At 39.2% G+C, this 22098-nt stretch overlaps 1 protein-coding gene and 1 long non-coding RNA gene across 8 annotated transcripts in view; one reads left to right on the top strand and one right to left on the bottom strand.

Annotated features, from left to right (window-relative positions):
• The window catches only part of LOC308631251, a 930091-nt gene extending 909676 nt beyond the window's left edge, over positions 1–20415 (bottom strand). Inside the window, exons 1-5 of one of the 4 annotated variants that reach the window (XR_014018142.1) lie at positions 20283–20415; positions 18579–19333; positions 17434–17479; positions 16054–16154; positions 10342–10482 (exon numbers count right to left, since the gene is read on the bottom strand). This is a non-coding gene — a long non-coding RNA (uncharacterized lncRNA). The other 3 variants (XR_014018143.1, XR_014018145.1, XR_014018144.1) reach the window with 3 other exon arrangements.
• Positions 20416–20614: 199 nt separating this feature from the next.
• The window catches only part of GPR155 (G protein-coupled receptor 155), a 79531-nt gene continuing 78047 nt past the window's right edge, over positions 20615–22098 (top strand). The window contains exon 1 of one of the 4 annotated variants that reach the window (XM_081262233.1): positions 20615–21191. The gene's annotated coding sequence lies outside the window, so the exon portion shown is untranslated. The remainder of the gene's footprint in view (positions 21192–22098) is intronic. The other 3 variants (XM_081262234.1, XM_081262231.1, XM_081262232.1) reach the window with 3 other exon arrangements.

Raw genomic sequence — 22098 nt, 5'->3', positions numbered from 1 at the left:
CCGAAGCAACAGGGCTTCGGCAGTGCTGGGAGTCCCTCAGTCCTTCCTTTTACTTACAGGATTCCACCCCAAGCACACTCCATCTCCTAACATTTCAGTAGTCAGCTCTCAAAAAGTTCCGGGGGTATCAAAATTTGTAACTGAAAGTTCGGTTCCTGACCTTAGAGCCAATTAATGCCAATTTAATAATGAGGACAGGGTTTTGAGAAAAAGAAAAAGGGAGTTTTATTGCTTTGCTAACAAAGGAGAAACACCGGGGACTCTGCCCAAAGGTTGTGACTCTCTGGATCTGGAGGGACAAGGGGTTTTAAAGGAGTCTCACTTGTTAACCTGGGAGATACTCAGTTCTTAGATCCCCAGCAGGCATTGCCCTCTGCAGTGGGTGTGCTCCAGCAGCCAGCCAGGGGCTTCTCTCCTCCTGCTTAACAAAGGGGGGTAAAGTTCATCGCAGTTCCTTAAAACACAGTCCAAAGGGGTGTCAGGCTGACTTGCTTTATTACCCATTTTCACGTCCAATATCCTTAAGTTTTCACCACAGAAATCACACAACAAAACGCACAAAAACAAACAAACAAAAAACATATAGAACACAGAACAAAACACAAGAAAACAGAAACCCGGCACCGAAACAGAAAAAACAGAGGAGCCATGCAACGTCTTGCCAAAGCTCCGGGGTAGGAGCGCGTGCGTGCCCGTTGGCACCTCTCTACCCTTCCAGAGGAATTCCCTACAGAACAGAACAGAAGACAGAACGATTTCTCGTTACTGTCCGGACAGGAGTATATGTGAGCCTCGCCAGGCCACCTCTCTGTCATCAGAAGAGATCTCCCTTAACCGGATATCAGATGTTATAAAGGCGCCACTTACCTATAGAGGCCTCCTCCACCAGGTGCTTGCTGATAGTTTTAGTGCGGCAGTTCACTGCAGTGCTCCGGGGACCGAAGGCTCACTCCGAGGCCTTGGAACGTCTCAAGTTGCGCACCCCCTAGAGTGGCTCTCCAGCCCGGAGCCCTGGAGCTAAGGCCAGCTTCAGAATTTCCAGCAGTCTGGTCTTGTGATCTGGTCGGGCAGGGTCATCTCGCTGGAGCCTTCAAAATGTTAGACCAGGAAGCAAGAAAAGACCACTGACTCCAATTAAAATCAAATTAAAGCAAGCTTATTATTTCGACCGGCCGGGCTGCCTTTCCCTCCCAAAACGGCGGGAACAAAACAGCAGCCCCACCTTTCCTACAGCCCAGCTTTATAGCCCAGAAAGTTACACAAAAGGGGGGTTACAGATAACAGAACTCTGACAAGCATCACACTAATGGTAGTTTACATTTTTTTTTTCTGTCAGAATTTATGAAGACTATTAGAGCCTCAGAGAGGGTCGTTGTCTGGCCAGGGAAGGCCAATACTTATGAGGTGTCACTAAAGTTTCAGAGAGGGCTGCTATCTGGTCAGAGAGCCAGGCATGGGTGAGTTCAAGGCACGGGCAGGCATTCCAAGCAGGTTCAGAATTTGCAGTAATTTATAGTAAAGCAGAAATTAGCTTTTCATGGCTTTGTGGCAAGATGGCTCCCAATTTTAAATAAAAGATCAGGTTGGGTCTATCAGTATGACAAATTGAATAAGATGTCATTTTTAATTCATGTCATTTAATCATGCAATAGGGCTTTATTGTTCCTATGTTAAAGTTAAGAAAGCATGAGGTAAGGTGTAGATTCACACCTATTGCATTAGTTTCCTTAGAGAGTACCTTAAACTCATTCTGAATTTTTTTTTCCAAGAGTGAAAGGAGTAGAATTTATTTACATGAGAAGAAAAGAAGTAGAGCTCTTGTTGGGTGAGAAGGAACGTGAGAGCAGTTTACCCTAAACTCGTCTAATTTAAGAGTAGGGATTAACATATTTGAAAGGTCAGTATGGAAAGAGGAATCCACAGGAATAAATGAACTTTGAAAGTGCCATAATGAAAACCTTTGGGGAGTAACAGGTTAAAATCATGGGAAATTTTAGTTTGTTTTAATTTTAAATTTATTCTAATTAGCTAACCACAACAGTAGAATACATTTTGACACATTGTACACAAATGGAGCACAACTTCTCCTTCCTCTGGCTGAACATGGTGCAGAGTCACACCGGTTGTATAATCACACATATATATAGGGTAATAATATCTGTTTTATTCCACTGTCCTTCCCATCCCCAAACCCCCTCCCCTCCCCTCAGTCTCCTCTGCACAATCCAAAGTCCCTTCATTCCTGACCCCTTCCCCCATGAAGGATTAGCGTCACTTATCAGAGAAAACATTCAACCTTTGGTTTTTTGGGTTTGGCTTATTTCACTTAGCATGATATTCTCCAGCTTCATCCATTTACCTGCAAATGCCATAATTTCATTCTTCTTTAAGACTGAGTAATATTCTATTGTGTATCTGTATCACATTTTCTTTATCCATTCATCTGTTGAAGGGCATCTAGGTTGGTTCCACAATTTAGCTATTGTGAATTGAGCTGCTATAAACATTGACATGGCTGCCTCACTGTCGAATGCTGACTTTAAGTCTTTGGGGTATAAACTGAGGAATGGGATAGCTAGGTCAAATAATGGTTTTATTCCAAATTTTCTGAGGAATATCTATACTGATTTCCATAGTGGTGGCACCAATTTGCAATCCCACCAGCAACGTATGAGTGTACTTTTTTCTCATGGGAAAGTTTTAAATGTGCTAAAGCTATAAAGACAAAATATACATGGCATATAGTAAGGCTAACATGTACATTCATACTTTGAGCTCCTAAACACTTACCAATGACCGATGAAACATATAAAAGAGGAAATTTAAAAAATAAGTGGAGTCTTTTGGTTTCAGTTTTCACCTCTAAAAAGCTTGGAAATCACCACTCCATTCTAACAAGTAAAAAGCTGAATAAATTGAAAAATCAAAACTCTTCTTAGATACATCAGAGTAGAATTACAGGTAAACTGCTAATTCCCAAATTGGAGAGACAGACAGATGGATATAGAGACAACTTACTAGAGCAGAAAGGTTTGCAAGAGCTAGCATTTAGGTAGGAATATCTGAGCTTTAACTGACAAATCACTGGAGGCTAGGGGTGGACAAGACTAGGGGGACACAGTCATGGAGAGCCTCCATGCTTTTGTGAGTTTTTACCTCCTGGTGCTCACAGTAAATGTTGGAAAAATTCCCCTAGGGCTCTGGTGGGAATAGAGAAAAGGTCCTATTTTGAATATGGCAGAACCCTCAGTTGGTACCAAGGTCTGCCCTCAGGAAAAGCTAGTTTACCAGAACCTAACCTGCTGGAGTTTTACTAGCACTTAACTAACCTGAAGGAAGGGAAATACCCAAATCCAGCCTACTCTAGTCATTCCATCCCACCTAAGTGGGGAGAAAAAAAAAAAGCTGAGAAACACTTCTGAAGTTCATAGTTCGGAGACATAGGCTCATGAAATAATGAGATTTAATCACAGGACCATGAGTGCCTCCTACCTACTTCCACCTTACCACACATTCCTAAAGGCCTACTTAGCCTATTCTTTTTACCCAATACATCATGTTTGGCTACCAATTAAAAAAAAATTACAAGGCATACTAAAAGGCAAAAAACACAGTTTGAAAGACAGAGCAAGCATCAGAACCAAATGTGGCAAGAACACTGACATTATCAAAGAGGGAATTTCAAATATCTACGACAAATATACTAAGAGCTCTGATTGGTTAGCAGACAACATTGCAAGAACAGATGGGCAATGTAAGCAAAGATGGAGAGGTAGAAATCCTTAAAAATCAAAGCATAATAGGGACTTTAAAAAGCAACAACACGCTATGTGCTGTGGCACACACCAGTAATCCCCGCAACTTGGGAGGCTGAGGCAGGAGGCTGGCCTCAGCAACTTAGCAAGCTCTTAAGCAACTTAATGAGACCCCATCTGAAAATAAAATGGGCTGGGGCTGTAGTTCAGCAGTTAAGTGCACCTTGGTTCAATCCCCAAATCCCCAGTGGAAAAAAAAAGGAACAACATTGTTTTAGAAATGAAGAATGCCTTTGATAGACTTAATGAACAACATGACTAAGGAAAGAAATCTCTAAAATTGAGGATATGATGATATGTAAATAGAAACCTCTGAAACTTAAAGAGAACAAAGAATAAACAATGACAACAAAATATAACCGACTATCCAGAAACGATGGGACAACTTCAAAAGGTGTAAATACATATAATGGGAGTGCCAGAATTAGAAGAAAAGATGAAAAGAATAGAAGAATTATTTGAAGCAATAATGACTGAGAAATTCCTAAATTAAGATCAACTACCAAACCACAGAACCAGGAAGCTCAGACCACACCAAACAGGATAAATATCCATCTAAATACACCTAAATATATCATTTTTATACTACAGAAAAATCAAAGATAAAGCCCTGAATAAGCTTGGGGGTGGGATGAGAGTGGGACAAGGGGAGGGAACCACCCTGTCAAAAGAAGAGCAAAGATAAGATACATATTACTCTCCCCAGAAGCTACACCAGCAAAATAAAACTGAATGTTTAAAGTATTGAGAGAAAAAGACTACAATTTAGAAAAAAGACAACAATCTAGAATTCTGTGAAACTATCCTTAGAAAGTGAAAAAGAAATAAAGACTTTCTTGGATAAACAAAATCAGGGAACTTGTTGCCAGTAGATCAACTTGTAAAAAAAAAAAAAAATTAAAAGAAGTCCATCTACACCTAAAAAATAAATATTTAAAAAATTTTAAAAAAGAAATTAATATAGTTAGAAACTCAGATCTACAAACATAAATATTTATAAATATTTATTTTTAAATATTTATTTTTTAGCTTTGGAGAACACAATATCCTTATTTTATTTTTATGTAGTGCTGAGGATCAAACCCAATGCTTCACGCATGCCAGGCGAGCACGCTACTACTTGAGCCATATCCCCAGCCCCAATAAGGACATTTTTAAAGGAAATAAAATAAAAACTTTTATTTAAAATTTTTTTTTCTTTTGAGATGGAGTCCCACTGTATTGCTCAGTGTGGCTTCAACTTCTGGGCTCAAGCAATCCTTCTGCTTCAGCCTCCCAACTAGTGTTTTGGATGTGAGGTATCCCCCAAAAGCTCATGTGTGAGACAATGCAAGAAGGTTCTAAGGAGAAATGATTGGGTGTAAGAGTCTTAATCAAATCAGTGATATAATCCCCTGCTAGGGATTAACTGAGTGGGTGTGGCTGGAGGAGGTGGGAATTAGGCTGTGGCTTGGTGTATATATTTGTATCTGGAAAGTGAAGTCTATTTCCTGATCATGGTGATGTGAGCTGCTTCACTCAACCACACTCTTCCTCTGTGTTCAGCCTCACCTTGAGCCATGAGGAATGGAGCCAGCCTTCTATGAATTAAGATCTTTGAAACCGTGAGCCCTCAAATAAACTTTTCCTCCTCTATAGTTGTTCTGGTCAAATCCTTTGGTCACAGAAATGAAAAAGCTGACTAAAACATAGACTATTGGTGTGTGCTACCATGCACAGTTTTATTTTTCTTATTCTTAATTGACTTAGACAGCAAATAACATCACTAATGCATTTGATTATGTATAATTTATGTATATATCATATAAACATATGCTTATATATAAATGAAACAAATAACAGTCCATGATATAAGGGATAGGAGGGAGAAATTATTTTGCTATTGTACTTATATCATTTCATGGGTACCATAGTGTTATATAAAAGTAAGTTTGGATTAGTTGTTAATGAATATTGCAAACTCTTGGGCAACCACTTTTAAAAGTTTTAAAAAAGTATAACTTGAAGCCAGGAGTGTTGGCACATACCTATTATTCCAGCTACTCAGGATGCTGAGGCAGAAGGATGGCAAATTGGAGGCTAGTCTCAGTAACTTAGTGAGGCTTTGCCTCAAAATTAAAAATAAGAAGGACTGGGGATGTATCTCAGGGGTAAAGCACCACTGTGTTCAATTTCCAGTGCTTCCCCCCAAAAGTACAATGGATATACTAAAAAAAAAAAAAAAAAAAAATGCAGAGAAAATAGAATCGTATAAAAAGGCTTGATTAAAACCACAAAAAACAAACAAACAAAAAAAGAATTAAAGGCAAAAACATAAACAAAAAACAAGGACAACAAATAGAAAACAGTAACAGATTATTGATATAGTTAGTAGATTTAATCCAACTATATCAATAATCTCTGAATATCAGTCTACCAATTAAAAGACAGTGTACCAATTAAAAGACAAAATTGTCAAAGTAGATCAAACAACAAGACCCAGGGAGCTGACTTTAAATGTAAATATACATATAATTTGAAAGTAACAATTAGGGAAAGATTTACCATTCTAACACTAATAAAAAGAAAGGAGAGTTGGGCATGGTGGCACAGTCCTGTAATCCCAACAGCTCAGGAGGCTGAAGCAGGAGGATGGCAAGTTCAAAGCCAGCCTCAGCAACTTAGCGAGACTTTGAGCAACTTAGCAAGACCTTGTTTCAAAATAAAAATAAAAGGGGGTGGGCTGGGGATGTGGCTTAGCGGTAGAGCACTCACCTCGTTCGTGTGCAGGCCTGGTTCCATCCTCAGCGCCACACAAAAATAAATAAATAAAATGAAGGTATTGTGTCCAAATACAACTAAAAAATAAATATTTAAAATAAAATAAATAAAAAGGGGTGGTGATGTCTCAGTGGTAAAGCACCCCCCCCCAACCAGGTTTAATCCCCAGTACCAAAAAAAGAAAAGGAAAAAAGGAAGTGGGTATAGCTATACTGGTTTCAGACAGAGCACTTCAAAGCAAGGAAAGCTATCAGGGATTAGAAAATGCATTCTCTAAGAAGACAATAATTTTTAATGGGCATGCCTCTAGCAACAAAGCATCAAAATACATGAGTCAAAAGCTGATAGAACTGCAAGGAGAAACAGATGAATCTTTTATAGTTGGTGACTTCAACAACACGGTGTCAGAAATGGACAGATTTGACAGGCAGAAAATCAGTGGGATAAGAACAGCTTTCTAGGACTAGAAGTTCTGACCAGATGGAGGTCCCACTCTTCAGGCATGCTTTAGCAGCAAAGCTGCTCTCTCAGCACCTTGGCCATGGAATCCTCATCTTTCCCCGTTATTCCACTTTCCACACATTAGTTCAGGGCATCTCTATCAGAGGTCATGCCCAATCAGACCAGATCCTCCAGTGATAACTGACAATTGATCACAGTCGTGCTATCTTCTCTGTTCTTTTTTTGAAAATTTTAATTTGTTATATATGACAACAGAATGCATTACAATTCATATTACATATATAGAGCACAATTTTTCATATCTCTGGTGTACACAAAGTAGAGTCACATCCTTTGCGTCTTCATACATGCACTTAGGGTAATGATGACCATAACATTCCACCGACTTTCCTACCCCTATGTTCCCTCTCTTCCCTTCCCTCCCCTTTTCCCCTTTGCCCTATCTAGAATTCATTTAATCCTCCCATCACCCCTCCACCCCCAGCAGCATATTATAAATCAACATCCTTAAATCAGAGAAATCATTCGGTGTTCGATTTGGGGGGATTGGCTAATTTCACTTAGCATTATATTCTCCAGCTCCATCCATTTACCTGCAAATGCCATGATTTTATTCTCTTTTAATGCTGAATAATATTCCATTGTGTATATATACCACATTTTTTTATCCATTCATCCACTGAAGGGCATCAAGCTTGGCTCCACAGTTTAGCAATTGTGGATTATGCTGATATAAACATTGATGTGGCTGTGTCCCTATAGTATGCTGTTTTTAAGTCCTGTGGGTATAGTCTGAGGAGTGGGATAGCTGGGTCCTTGATCCACTTTAAGTTGAGTTTTGTGCATGATGGGAGACAGGGGTTTAATTTCATTTTGTTGCATATGGATTTCCAATTTTCCCAGCACCATTTGTTAAAGAGGCTATCTTTTCTCCAATGTACATTTTTGGATAGGTAAAGAAGAACTCAAATTAGCACTATTTGCTGATGATATGATTCTATAACTAGAAAACCCAGAAAATTCCACCACAAAACTTCCAGAACTAGTAAATGAATTCAGCAAAGTAGCAGGATACAAAATCAACACCCATAAATCAAAGGCATTTCTGTATATCAGTGACAAATCCTCTGAAAGGGAAACAAGGAAAACTACCCCATTTACAATAGCATTAAAAAATAAAATAAAATACTTAGGAATAAACTTAACAAAAGAGGTGAAAGACCTCCACAATGAAAACTACAGAATGCTAAAGAAAGAAATTAAAGAAGATCTTAGAAGATGGAAAGATCTACCTTGTTCTTGGATAGGCAGAATTAATATTGTCAAAATGACCACACTACCAAAAGCACCATACAGATTTAATGCAATTCCAATCAAAATCCCAGTAACATTCCTCATAGAAATAGAAAAAGGAGTCATGAAATTCATCTGGAAAATAAGAGACCCAGAATAGCTAAAGCAAGTGCCATCACTATACTAGATCTTAAACTATACTACAGAGCAATAGTAACAAAAACAGCATGGTATTGACACCAAAATAGACTGGTAAACCAATGGTACAGAATAGAGAAAACAGAGACTAACCCACATAATTACAGTTATCTTCTCTGTTCTTATGAAACTTCCACATCCCCAGCACACACACAAACAGAACTGTGTCTCTCCCCATAAGACCAGGGTATCTTTATTCTTGAAACAAAGACTTTGAGTGATTTCAGTATGCAGGGTACAAAGCTAAATAGTAGAGGACAAAAACAGGGTTTATAATCTGCTCAGGAATACATGCACGAGGGAAAATTATCCTTTTACAGGATGGAATTTGTGAGTAATCTGGTTTGTTGTATTCTTACGAAAATATATGTGGTAGGCTAAATCATAGCACTCCGAAGATGTCCATGTTCTTATCTTCAGAATCTGTTACATTACACAACAAAAGGGACTTGGAAAAAAGTACTCAAAGAAAATTCCTGATAAAATTAAGGACCTTGGGATGGAGAGATTATTCTGAATTTTCCAGGTGGACCCAATCGTATAATCATTAAAAGCAGAAAACTTTTCTAGATTGTAGTCACAGGGAAATGAGATCATGGAAGAAAGGTCATGGGGAGGCAACATTGCTGGTTTTGAGAGTGCAGGAAGTGGGTCACAAGCCAAGCAATGGGAGTAGCCTCTAGAACCTAGGAAATAATTTTTCTTTAGAGCCTCCTGAAGAAACTGGCTCTGCTGATGCCTTGACTTTAACCCAGTGGAACAGATTTTGGACTTCTGACCTGCAGAACTGCAAAATAATAACTGTGTATGGTTTTAAGTCATTAAGTTCATTATAATTTATTATATCAACAATTGAAAACAAATATGCATAATATGCATGTTTTCCCAGATAGTGTATTCAGTGGTTCTGAAGAGTACACAGAACCTGACACCAAGTTCCTCTTAGGAGGAAGGTCATGTAGGGAGCCTCAGTGAAAACCTTTCTGCTAGAATTGGGGTATTTTCTGGGGAGGCAGAAGAACAATTTACCTGGGTCACAGGCACATGTTGGCTCTAGCACATAAAGCTACCGAAGCTGTCCCCATGGTGTGAAGGTGCCACTCCTCATTGATCTAGTCTGAATACCCAGTATAGAAATGCAAACTGTAAATGACTGGAATGTCTCATGGGGCTTGCAAAGAAGCTATCCCTTAGGGATGCGGGGACAGAGAAGGAACACTGAGAGTGGCAATAGCCCACCTAAGACTTTGAAGAAAGCAGAAGAGAATTCCAGACCTACAATTCATGAATTGTAGCTAAGCTTATGAGGCTTCTGTGATGGCCAGGGCTCTGCTACTGCAAGAACTCTGGTGACAGATGAGATCTATACACACTGAGAAGCACAAAATTGCCTCCATGTAGAATGCTAACCACTGGAGGTCATAGCACAGCATAGATGACAGCCAATGATTTGAGGGGTGGGGGACTAAGATATCAGAGCCTCAGATTCCTGGGCTGTTAAGGGGTATTGAACATGGAAGTGGTAGAAATGTGACAGTGTCAGTCCATGCCTTTTTACTGAGGAAGCTGACTTGCGGGGTGCGGGGCGGAGGGCGGGGGGAGTACACAGAGTAGTGAGAAAGAAAAGTGCCATCACCTAGCCAGCCAAGGCAGCCGGTTCAACCCCCTCATTCACCCTCACACCCAGAGACCCACCCTAACCTGCTCAGAGTTTCAGTAACAGCAGTGATACTTGTTCTAGTGAACAGTGGGGAACGCTGCTGCCTGGGAGGAGAGGAATCTTCCCTTGGGCCCACCCAAATATTGGAGTTACCTGGTAAGAGGAAAACAGGTCTTTCCACAAAGGGTGTGGCTACTTAGCCCAATGCAGCCTCATACAAGTTACAGCTTTGAAAACAGATAATTCCATGTCCATGGAGATGCCGCCTTTGCTAGGATGATTTTCAATCTTATCCTATGAGTAAGTAGAAAGTATCATCAAGATTTGGTTATGCTAATATAAACCATAGTTTCAGAAGGTAACAGCTGGCCAGTTACGGTTGAAAGCTTATGTTCATTTTGAGAGAGTATGGAGGATTCTGCATGGAGGCCCTCTGATTCTGATGGGACACAGCACAGTACACAAGTAAGCAACTGGGTACCTAAGGCAATCCTGGGAGCATGTAGAAGACAGTAGGGGATAAATATTCACAACGAAGTGCAAGAGCAGGAGCTGGAAATCAACAACCAATTCCAAAGTTGAGTCAAGGACTCTAGGGAAATGGTGGGTGTGCGTGTCAAAGCAGGAAATCAACTCTTCCTAATCATCTGTGGGAACATCTTCTAGAAATTGTTCAAATATTGCTTTCTTTGAAATGATCTTTTTTTTAATTTGACCTCACATGGAGCTGTGAAGTGACTTTTGCTCAAGGGCATCTTCAAGGCCTTGACAGACATTACTATATGATAAGCATATCCCAGTTAGACATTAAACAAACATGTGATATGCCTACCTACAGTGGGAGTGATAACTAGCCCTTAGGCCACGTGTGCTATAGGCCTTATCTCTTCAGTATGGGAAAATTTATATTTCCATTAGCTAATCCCACTGTGCTATCTTCTCTGAATACATTTTATAGATGTTTACATCTCTTTGTACATTCTAATTTTATTTGATTTTACATTAAGGGTTTTTTATCTAGATTATAGCAGAAACTACAAAAGCATTTTTCTCTGTGTTGGGCAGGAACTTTCTACATTTTTGAGTGTATGTAGAGTGGGGTTCTAATAACAAATGGAAATTTGAAAGATGGTACCAAGAATAACAATTTTAAAAGTCATTTAACTCTTAGAAGAAAATGTAGGTGAATATCATTATCACCTTGATGCAGGGAGGAATTTTTTTATTCTAATTTGTTATATATGACAGCAGAATGCATTACAATTCATATTACACATATAGAGCACAACTTCTCATATCTCTGGTTGTATACAAAGTATATTCATATCATTCGTGTCTTCATACACGTACTTGGGGTTATGATGTCTATCACATCCCACCATCTTTTCTAGCCCCATGCCCCCTTCATTACCCTCCCCTCCCTTTGCCCTATCTAGAGTTCATCTAATCCTCCCATGCTCCCCCTCCCAACCCCACTATGAATTAGCTTCCTTATATCAGAGAAAACATTCAGCATTTGTTTTTTTGGGATTGGCTAACTTCATTTAGCATTATATTCCCCAACTCCATCCATTTACCTGCAAATGCCATGATTTTACTCTCTTTTATTGCTGAGTAATAGTCTATTGTGTATATATACCACATTTTCTTTATCCATTCATCTACTGAAGAGCATCTAGGTTGGTTTCACAGTTTAGCTATTGTGAATTATGCTGCTATAAACATTTAGTATGCTGTTTTTAAGTCCTTTGGGTATAGAGTGAGGAGTGGGATTGCTGGGTCAAATAGAGGTTCCATTCCCAGTTTTCCAAGGATTCTCCATACTGCTTTCATTTTGGCTGTACCAATTTGTAGTCCCACCAGCAGTATATGAGTGTGCCTTTTTCCCCATATCCTTGATGCAGGGAAGAATTTTTTAAATAAGATGCCACATGCACAAATATTAAAGAAAAGATTATTTAAAAGCTATATTTTATAAATAGAATCTCAGGAAAAATGGGAGGAATTTTGATTGTTTCTCAAAAACTTTAGTTTTAAGAGATGGTGAAATGACTGCACTGATATTCTGTTACATGATTCATAATATACTCAACATAATGACAGAAAACTAGTTCTCCCTTGATGTGAACTTTGTGCCTGGGATTTGAAAAATGGCACTATAGTGAAGATGTGGTATATATCCACAAGACATAAAGAGAGTGGTTTGTTGTGCTTTGTTTTGCTCTTCTCCACAAAGGACAAACCAAACAAATGGAAAAAGTTACCAAAATGGTTTTCTGAAGGAAGATGCCAGATTCAATGTGACTTTTTTCCTATAATGAGAATACATTTCTCCCCAGAGAGTACTAAGACTCTAGTAAAACTTTCTGTGCTCCTCTCATACAAATACTACTTGCTTTTAAAATTTATTTCTACTTTTCAGTTTGTTACCTAGATGAGTAGCTCTTGACCAAGAATTTATATTAGAAACATCTGAGAATATGAAAAAATAAAATACAGACCATGGACCCAACTGCAGTGATGTTGATTTAGAAAGTCTGCGTGGGGTTCTGGCATCTATATTTTTAAATATTATATTCCCCAAAAGAGGCTGAAGCAGGAGGATTGTAAGTTTGAGAATAGCTTGGGCAACTTAGTATACCCTGTTAAAAATAGAAAGGGCCGAGGAAGTAGCCAAGTGGTACACTTAGCACCTGCCTAGCAAGCGTGAGACCCTGGGTTCAACCAGTAATACACACACACACACAAACACGTTTTCCCCAGATGATTCTAGTTGAAAACTGTTGTTACAGACCTTTGGATTCCTGACTGTGATTAAGAATATTGCTTAAATCCTCAATCTTTATGACTGCTCTTCACCCCATGTTCTTCCATGTTCTTCCCATTTTGGCCTTCCGAGGCTCTTGTCCAGTAGCCACACATGCAAGTCATACTGAACAAATAATGTGTAGAACAAGCAGTAGCCTGGTAGCACCAAATCACTAGCATGTAATAACAAGATGAGATCACTAAAAAGATGAGAAAATGCTGAGAAAGCATAAGAATGATAGAGTGCCTGGAAGCACATTAAGACTGAAGCCTGAAGAAAAAAGAACAGAACAGCTATCGTTCTGTTGGGAGGAAAGGTCTAAACTCTAACCCCCTGTTGTTTCGGGAAACATTCCTCATATAATATAATCCCTGTCCCTGCTGTCTCTTTACAGGAGTTTTCCATTGGTCACCTATCCTCAGTGGATTGTTGCAACACTGCTCTTATTTCCAAGAGCTGGGGAGACAAATTTCCCTTCTTCACTTACTTTGCAGTTATGTTCACTAATGTTCTACATCATTTGAAATGAAGGCTTTCTCCTCTCCAACCTTCGTATACAAGCTAACTTCCACGTAACAGAGGTCACACTTGTTCTCTGCTTACCACCTTCCATAGTAAGGAAAGGATTTTGGACAAACATAATTCTACAATTTTTAACACTTGCAGCTGGATGGGTGAAATTCCAATGGTTGAGAAGAGATTCAGAGAGGGTCTTCTCAATTTTATTGGGGTCTTTGTATGTAGTTCAAAGATTTCTTAAAATGTTCCTATTGCCCTCAGGGATGATCTAATTTTGTCACTTAAACAAACAAATCAATTCACTATGGTAAATATTGGGTGTGATTTTTTTTTTTCCTGTTGAGGATTGAACCTAGGGCTCTACCATTGAAACTTAGCCCCAGCCTTGGGCTTCAACTTTTTATACTAGACCTAGGTGGGTTAAAAAAAAAAAAAAAAGGAAAATTGTTGATCAGTTATTGAGGCAACATATGAAATGAATTTTTTAAAGTGTTTTCTAGGAATTTAACCAAATTTTAACATCACCATAAATATCATCTCCATAATGAATGCATATAATAAACCTATGTGGGAGGGTTTGGGATAGGCCTTTAGGACTAATAATAAGCCAGACTTGAGGATATAGTTAACCAGGCTACTACTAGCTATATAGTACAGAAACCTCAATTAACACTGCATGAGAAACTCACTTTTATCCACTTTATTCTCCAACAATGATGACTGTCAAACTAGTGACTAGGCCTCTTTGTGACAAGGTCTGGGTAATTTTCTTGCAGCTCAGAAGCTGTAAATTTTCTTTCTAGTTTCAATGTTTTGGAAAGGGTTAGGGAAAGCATGCATAAGAGAGTAGAGGAAATATACATAACCTTTGGACTTATAGAGACATTTAAATATTTGTACAATTAATTATAGAAACACTTTATCATATTTAGTCTATATTACAACCAGTGATGATTCCTCAACATTTATTCTGTTTCGACTACTGATCTGGTTCCTCTGTTGCCACACAGATAATTGAGTTCTGATTCTTCTTTTCCATCAGTTACTTTTACCAAAAGTGAAAGAAACAGGCCAAGAAAGAGCAGGTGTTTCCGTTTTTTAAGTGATTCTCTAAATACAGAAAACTTCACAAACCTTTTTGGCTTGTATTCCAAGAGTTAGGAAGTCAACAAGTGCCTACTATGTGATAAGCACTGTTCTAGGCACTTAGAATACTATGGAAATCAACAGATAGAGGACCTGCCCCTTCAAGGAGGGAAGAAGACTGGAACCCTTGAAATATATACTCTACAAAAAGAATGCTTCTGAGGTACTGGGCTTAATTGTTGGACTGCGCATGTGAGAGCTTTCTTTTCTCTCCCTCTTAGCTAACTATTCATTCACCAGCTCTACACATATTCTAACTAGAAGTGGCTAAAAGCCTACTTATTCCAAATCAACGTTAAAATCTGAGGTTTTCTCCACTTCCTCTTTCTAATGTACAAAATTGGTTATTTTAAGTATTTCATTTTTTTTTTCTTTTTTTGGCGCTGGGGATTGAACCCAGAGGTGCTTTACTACTGAACTACGCCTCGCCCTTCTTATTTTTTGAGACAGGGTTACTAAGTTGCCTAGGGCCTCATTAAGTTGCTGGGACTGGTTTTGATTTTGCAATCCTCTTACTTCAGCCTCCCAAGGGGCTGGGATTACAGGCCTGCACCATCACATCCAGCAATATTTCATTTTAGACACTATTCACATTAGAAAATGCTCTGCAGTTACAAGGTCACTTCACTAAAGAATGCTTATTAAATTTGTCAGTGAGCCCACTTTTTCATGAACAAACTAGAAGAAACAAGTGTATTTTTTGTCTTTCATTTCCTATTTCAGATCTCTGACCTTAAAAAAAAAATGTGGTATTAAGAAACTAAGTCTTGGGCTGGGGATGTGGCTCAAGCGGTAGCGCGCTCGCCTGGCATGCGTGCGGCCCGGGTTCGATCCTCAGCACCACATACCAACAAAGATGTTGTGTCCGCTGAGAACTAAAAAATAAATATTAAAAAAAATTCTCTCTCACTCTCTCTCTCCTTTCTCACTCTCTCTTTAAAAAAAAAAAAAAAAAGAAACTAAGTCTTGAAAGAGACTGGCTGAGCCCCCAAACTTACCATGCTTCTATTGAATAGTTTCTACTCTTTGTCTTATCTAAGTAACTGAATTAGCTTATAATTTCATCACATAATTCTGTTTTGTTTCTCTTCTTAATGTCTTAAGTGCTGGCCCAGTTAAAAGCCTCTGCCTATTTACCCATATTCAAACATTACCTAAGTCGATAAAAAGATCAAAGTCAGAAGCAGTGGCACATTCCCATAATCCCAGCTACTCCAGAGGCTGAGGCAGGAGGGTTACAAATTCAAAGCCCGCATCAACAATTGAGACCCTGTCTTGAAATAAAAATTAAAAGGGCTGGGATGTAGCTCAGTGGTAGTGTTCCTGGATTCAATGGCCAGTACTACAAAACAACATCAAAAACATAAAAAGCCAGGCACAGTGGCACACACCTGTAATCCCAGCAGCTTGGGAGGCTGAGACAGGAGGATCACAAGTTCAAAGCCAGCTTCAGCAACAGTGAGGTGCTAAGCAACTCAGTGAAACCCTGTCTCTAAATAAAATACAAAAATAGGGTTGGGGATATGGCTCAATGGTTGAGTGCCCCTAAGATTAATCCACAGTGCAAATAATAATAATAATAATAATAATAAGGTGAGATGGTTAGGCTCCACTTTCTTTCATTGCTTTTGTGAGAATATTTCAGTAATAAAATTGAAAGGAAAGAAAAAAACTAGTAGGCATTTCTTCAAACACACATATTATTACAAATATTAAGTTAAAAGAAAATTTTCAGGGTGTTACCCTGACAGATGAGAAACTAAATTATTAAATTAAAGCATTTATAATAACAAAAAGAAGTCAGAAATTTGGAAGAATATTTAAATAAGGCTATAAACAAAAAGCACAAGTGAAAGCTAGGAAAAAATAAGAAATCCACTTTTTGTAAAAGAGCTATATCTCCATTGCTTATATCAAATAGCTCCCACTAAACAGAAGTACACTTCAACTTCCTAGATATCTAGTGGAAATCAGTTTTATTCAATCATTCAAAAACATTTCTGAATGTCTATCATATGTCAGAGAAAGCACTAGTCTAAGTGCTAAGGGTACAAAAATTAACAAACACAAAGCCTTTGTATAATATAAGTTTATGTACTTCACTGTATCAGTGCTCTTAAATTGTTCTGTTTTATGGGTGAATTTAGTTTACCTACCTGTTTTAGTACTTGGTAGTGATTTAGAAGAATTTTTATTAAGTATTGTTTAACATTTCCATATAACCAAAATATATCCTTTATGACTTACTTCAGACTTTTTCCTGATAAAATTAATACACATTTTTGATAGAAATTTTGAGAACTTTTCTACACAGAAAAAAAATCATATGTACTCTTGTCATACAGAGATAATCACTGTAGTATTTTCTTTTAGAATTTTTTCCATGAATTTGATTTCAGGTAACAGAAAATTCAACTCAAACTTGTTTAAATAATGAAAATAAAAAATGACTGGTTCACACAAACGAAAGATCCCCAGGTAAACTTGTGAGGCTACTTCACATGTATAGTATGTCATCAAGTTCCCTATTACTTCCTTCTCTCTGTTGTGCTAAACTTGGTATCTGCATCATTTTAAGGATGATTTCTTTCACGGTCCCAAGAAGGCTGTCAGCATCTTCCTCTTGTCCAGCAAAAAAGAACATCAATATTTTCTGCAAAAGTCTTAAGAGTCATTATGTTGAAGTATATTAGGGTAAATGTCCACTCTGACTTAAATTACTAAGTTCAAAAGCATGCCATGTACTGATTGGATAGGCAAGGTTACATTACCACTTAAGGTGGAAGGATGTCAACTCCTCTGGGAACATATGGATACCTAGAGAAAAATGGTACTGTTGTAAGGAGGAGGAGAGTTTTCCAGAAACTAAATATTTCAGGATGAAATTGACCAAAAGTATACTGTTACATTGTATACATGTACAAATAAATAACAATGAGTTCCACTAATTTGTGTAAATATAATAGTCCAATAAAAAGTTAAAAACACACAAACACACAAGAAGCTGTTTTAAAAGAAACTTACATCATATTAGATATATTCAAACAACACATTTTAAGACATTCTTTTACATTTCTATTCTTCAATTACACTTAATTGCCACTTTTTCATGGAAGATCATCCTCAAATTTTCATTAGGTAGGGCTGGGGTTATGGCTCAGCAGTAGAGCACTCAACTAGCATGTGCAAGGCGCTGGATTCCATCCTCAGCACCACATAAAAATAAATAAATAAAATAAAGATATTGTGTCCAACTACAACTAAAAGTATATTTAAAATTTTTTTTTCATTAGGTAATACTTAATTTTCACCATTTCATTAGAAATGCTGAAAATATCTATGGGTTAAAATGTTAATATTATTAAAGGAAAAAGGTACTAAAATCTCATATGTATTATAATCCCATTTTCCTTAAATAAGCTGCATGTGCACAGAAAGTGATATAATATCATTTATAATATTAACAGGTTATTTATAGGTATGATTTCACTTCCTTCATTCCATTCTGTATTATCTGAATATTTTATAATGGTAATTTACACTTTAAAAATCAGAGAAAAATCAGAACTACTTCATTTTGGAAAAAGCAAAATTTTATCAGGAATCTATATGCACATCACATTGTCTCAACATATACCTACATGACACTTATCATTGAGTCAAAACACTTGTTTTATTTCTCCTCTCAATCAGCTGGAGTTGAAGGCAACTGCTTCAATGGCTACAAATAACTTATTTGTAAGTAGTGGAAGTTAAGATAAATTTATAGTTTTTATTCATTGGTCTGCATAACTTTGAGCTTTTCCTCACTCAATTAACATTATAATTAATAGAGATCTGCATTACACAGAATGATTAGTAGATTTGATAATGAAATCAAATGATTTTCTTATGGCTTTCACCACTAATTGCTTACATAAACATGACTTTTCACTGAAGTCTGTCATCTTTTTCTTCACTTTGTTCCTACAGTTTCCCTCCACAAGATATTGTTCTTGGAAAACTCAATCAGTCCACACGGATGTCTCTTCAAACCACATCTTTAGTGCTGTTCTATCTCTTTTTTCTCTCTGGGTATCTACCAGAAATGTTTATGCACATATGCCAGTGCCTTCATAAGTAGTTAGCTCACAAGACAGTGAGGTCTTTCATTCTAATTCTCACCCCTAGCCAGTTGGGTGTTCTAATCCCATAAGGCCTCAGATGGAGCAAATAACTTCTTCAAGAAAAAAGACGACACAAGATTGCTTCCCAAAGTTTTAGATTTTAGGTCTAAAATCAAATTCACCCTCCTTGTAACTGTTTTAGGAATATTTCTTCCTTTCATCTTCAGATAAAAGAATTACAGAAAACAATGGATTTTAAAACTGGAAGAGATATTAAAAGCTCACTACACCAATATCTTCTCTTCATTGCAATACATGAGGAAATACATAGTTTAATTAACGCCTTCTTCTTTGTTAGCCCTATTAGTCACATCAGTTCTCATTTTAGAATATTTCTTAAGCCAATTCCATTCTTTTCACTGCCATCGTCCTAGAGTAGGCCTTCATTTCCTTGTGTCTTGGGTTTTCCCCAAATCACCATACTGCTTTTCTTGCCTTCAGTCTTTCAACTAATCCTGGGAAAGCTTCCAGATCACACATCCAAAAGTAGTGTGATCATATGTTTCTGTGGGGGAAAAATTTGATGGTTTCACTGTGGTCAAAGAATGAAATTCAAATTCTAAGGCTAATCTAAGGAACCTCCTACAGGTTGATGCTAACTTTCTAGGCCTATCTTCTTAGTAGTCCCCTAATATTCAAAGCTTAGTAAGTATTTATTTAATTGAATTAATCTCCAAACTTTCTAAATAGAGATAACTGTGGTATTAAGAAGATTTTTTTAATTTTAAGTAGCCAGGTTGAAGGGAAACATAAAAGGCTGTTAAAATGAAAAACACAACGAACAAAGAAGTGTAAGAAAGCAGGAGCAGGATGCATGCCTTTTCTATAGTTTCAATTCCGTTCATTTTCTCTAAGTTTCATACCCTTTAACCTATGCTTAACTTAGTCATTTCTCGGAATCCACATAGTTTTATATCTTTACACTGAAACTGCAGAGATGACAGGATGACAAGAATGTCCTTAAATTGCCAGACAGAACAGTTTTTAAAAATGCAAAGATTAAAAAAAAAATGCTGTGGAAATATTAAGTGGGATCAGGTTATAAATATTTTAAAATATGAAATAATTTTGATTCTCATGGCATTAGCCAAGTACTGGGCTTCTTCAGTTTTCAAAATGGCACACTATATCTGAGGACCTTGACTTCAGGCTCAGAGGTTAGCCTCCCATACAGGCAGATTCTTCTCAGTGTATTGAGGGAATACTGCCTTTATGTTTCCCCCAAATTAGAAATACAAGCAGTTACTAATAAGGCCCTTATTCTAAATCAAACACAATGCTAAAGCTTTACACTTTAATCTGATTTCGAAGGTCAAGGTCACACTTCCTTAGGAAAGATGGGAGGCAGGATTCGACACTGATCGGAGTCTCAGTCCTTGCTTTTATATTCTGTGCTATGCAAAGACTACACTAACCAAGAGGGGAACTAGCAGATCTCAATACACGAGACTGACGTTAGCCAGAAAGACGAAACAGCTCCGCACTCGACCAGAGGAGAGAGACCGGCAAGCCCTGGAAATCCCCCGCGGCGACCGCCATCTTCTAGGGGCCGGGCCGGAAGTCGCGCAGCTGCAGGCTGTGGTGGCCCGGCGGAGCCTAGCGCGGGGGCGGTGTGGCCCTGAAGCTGGAGACTGGGGCGGGGCCTGAAGCGGGGGCGGGCTGTGCGGTTAGTCTAGGGACCCGGGGCGGGCCTGAGGAAGGGGCGGGGGCTGTGCGACTGGAGGCTGGGGCGAGCCTGCAGGCGAGGCGCGCGCCAGGTTGCTCGAAGCTGGAGGCCGGGGGCGGGGGCTGAAGGCGGGACGGGGGCGGGGCCAAAAGCCGGCACCGGGAGGGGCCGACCCGGCCGCGGTGGCTTACCCCACCTCACTTTCTCGGAACGTGCGGCCGCACTCTGCCGAGGAGGGCTGGGGGCGGGAGATGACGGTGATTTCCTCGCTGCTTGGCCCTCGGCAAGCACCGACTCCCTTCTCGCGGCCGCAGGGCTGCAGACGTAGCAGGTGAGCTAGGGCCCCTGGGCGCGGACCCGCCTAGCCCTGACTCTGCCTAGCGGGCACCCGATGCTCCCGCCCCCGCCCTTCGGGGCTGGGCTGGTGGACAGCGCCCGGCCCTCCCTCTGCGCTCGGGCCCCGCGGCCCGCTGCCTGCGTCTGCTCGCCTCTGCCTCTCAGCGCCTGCCTTTGGCCCGTGTGTGACCACCTGGGAAGGCTTGCGCAGGAAGGGCGGCTTGTTCCCTCCCGTGGCAGAACTACCATTCCCAGTGTGGACAGCGCCTCACTGCACGTGTATTCACCCTGTCATTCTCCGACTCTTCCTTTTATCCCGCGGGTGGCCACAGTATCTGCCCTCCTGAAAGCATCTGCTCAGGTACCTAGAGCATTTTAGTTAACCATGACCTTGTGACTTCCATGCCCTGCCAAGTTGAGCGACCACCTTTTTCTTACCCGTTTGCCTTTTCCATTTCCACTGCTTTCCCAGGCGTTGGGTGGCAACTGCCCTCTGGACAGTATTTAGTTAGGGACTCTCCGCACTCCTTATCTGGAAGGGCTAAAGTCTGTCCCTGAAGATAAAAGGAAAATGGCAATGCTCACCGCTCCCCACCATGGGTTCCCTAGGGAGGACATTTGGTCCCCAGCAAGTAGGTGGGAGTGGATGAATGGTATTACTGTTCGTATTGTAGAATTCTTTAGTAGTTTCTCACTGTATTGGGCTTTTCCAATGGGATAAAGGATGTCCGTGTTTGAGAAATAGTCTTAAGAGTTTACAGCTTTCTCTTTGATGTTAACACACACCGTTTTCACTTAATAATTATTTGCAATTTATGTGGTTTGCAGAAGTTTTCTAAGTCAAATATGAAGGGGCCAGACGCAGTTTGTATACATAATTTCTCCAGTACCTGGTCCGGTGAACCGTCTTGTACTGTGACAGGTCAACTTGTTTGTTCTGTAACAAGCCTTATTTTTATAGATGAAAAGACTGGGTGTAATTTTTAAAAACTTCCCTTGCTATGGTTTCTGTTCATTTTTAAAATATGCTTTTGGAAGCATATTTTCTTCACGTTTAAAATAGATTTAAGATGAGCCAGGAGTGGTGGCACAAGCCTGTAATCTCCCTGCTACACGACAGGCTGAGGCAGGAAGATTACAAGTTTAAGGCCAGCGATTTAGAGAAACCCTGTCTCAAAATAAGAAATAAAAAGGACTGGGATGTAACTCAGTGGTGGAGCAATCCTAGGTTCAATCCCTAGCACCTCTAAAAGAAGAAAAAAAAAAAA

Source organism: Spermophilus citellus, assembly GCF_964194105.1.
Source record: "Spermophilus citellus genome assembly, chromosome: 11".
In the NCBI taxonomy this organism is placed as follows: domain Eukaryota; kingdom Metazoa; phylum Chordata; class Mammalia; order Rodentia; family Sciuridae; genus Spermophilus; species Spermophilus citellus.
Note: the sequence above shows the minus strand (reverse complement) of the source record. Positions and strands in the feature narration are given on the sequence as shown.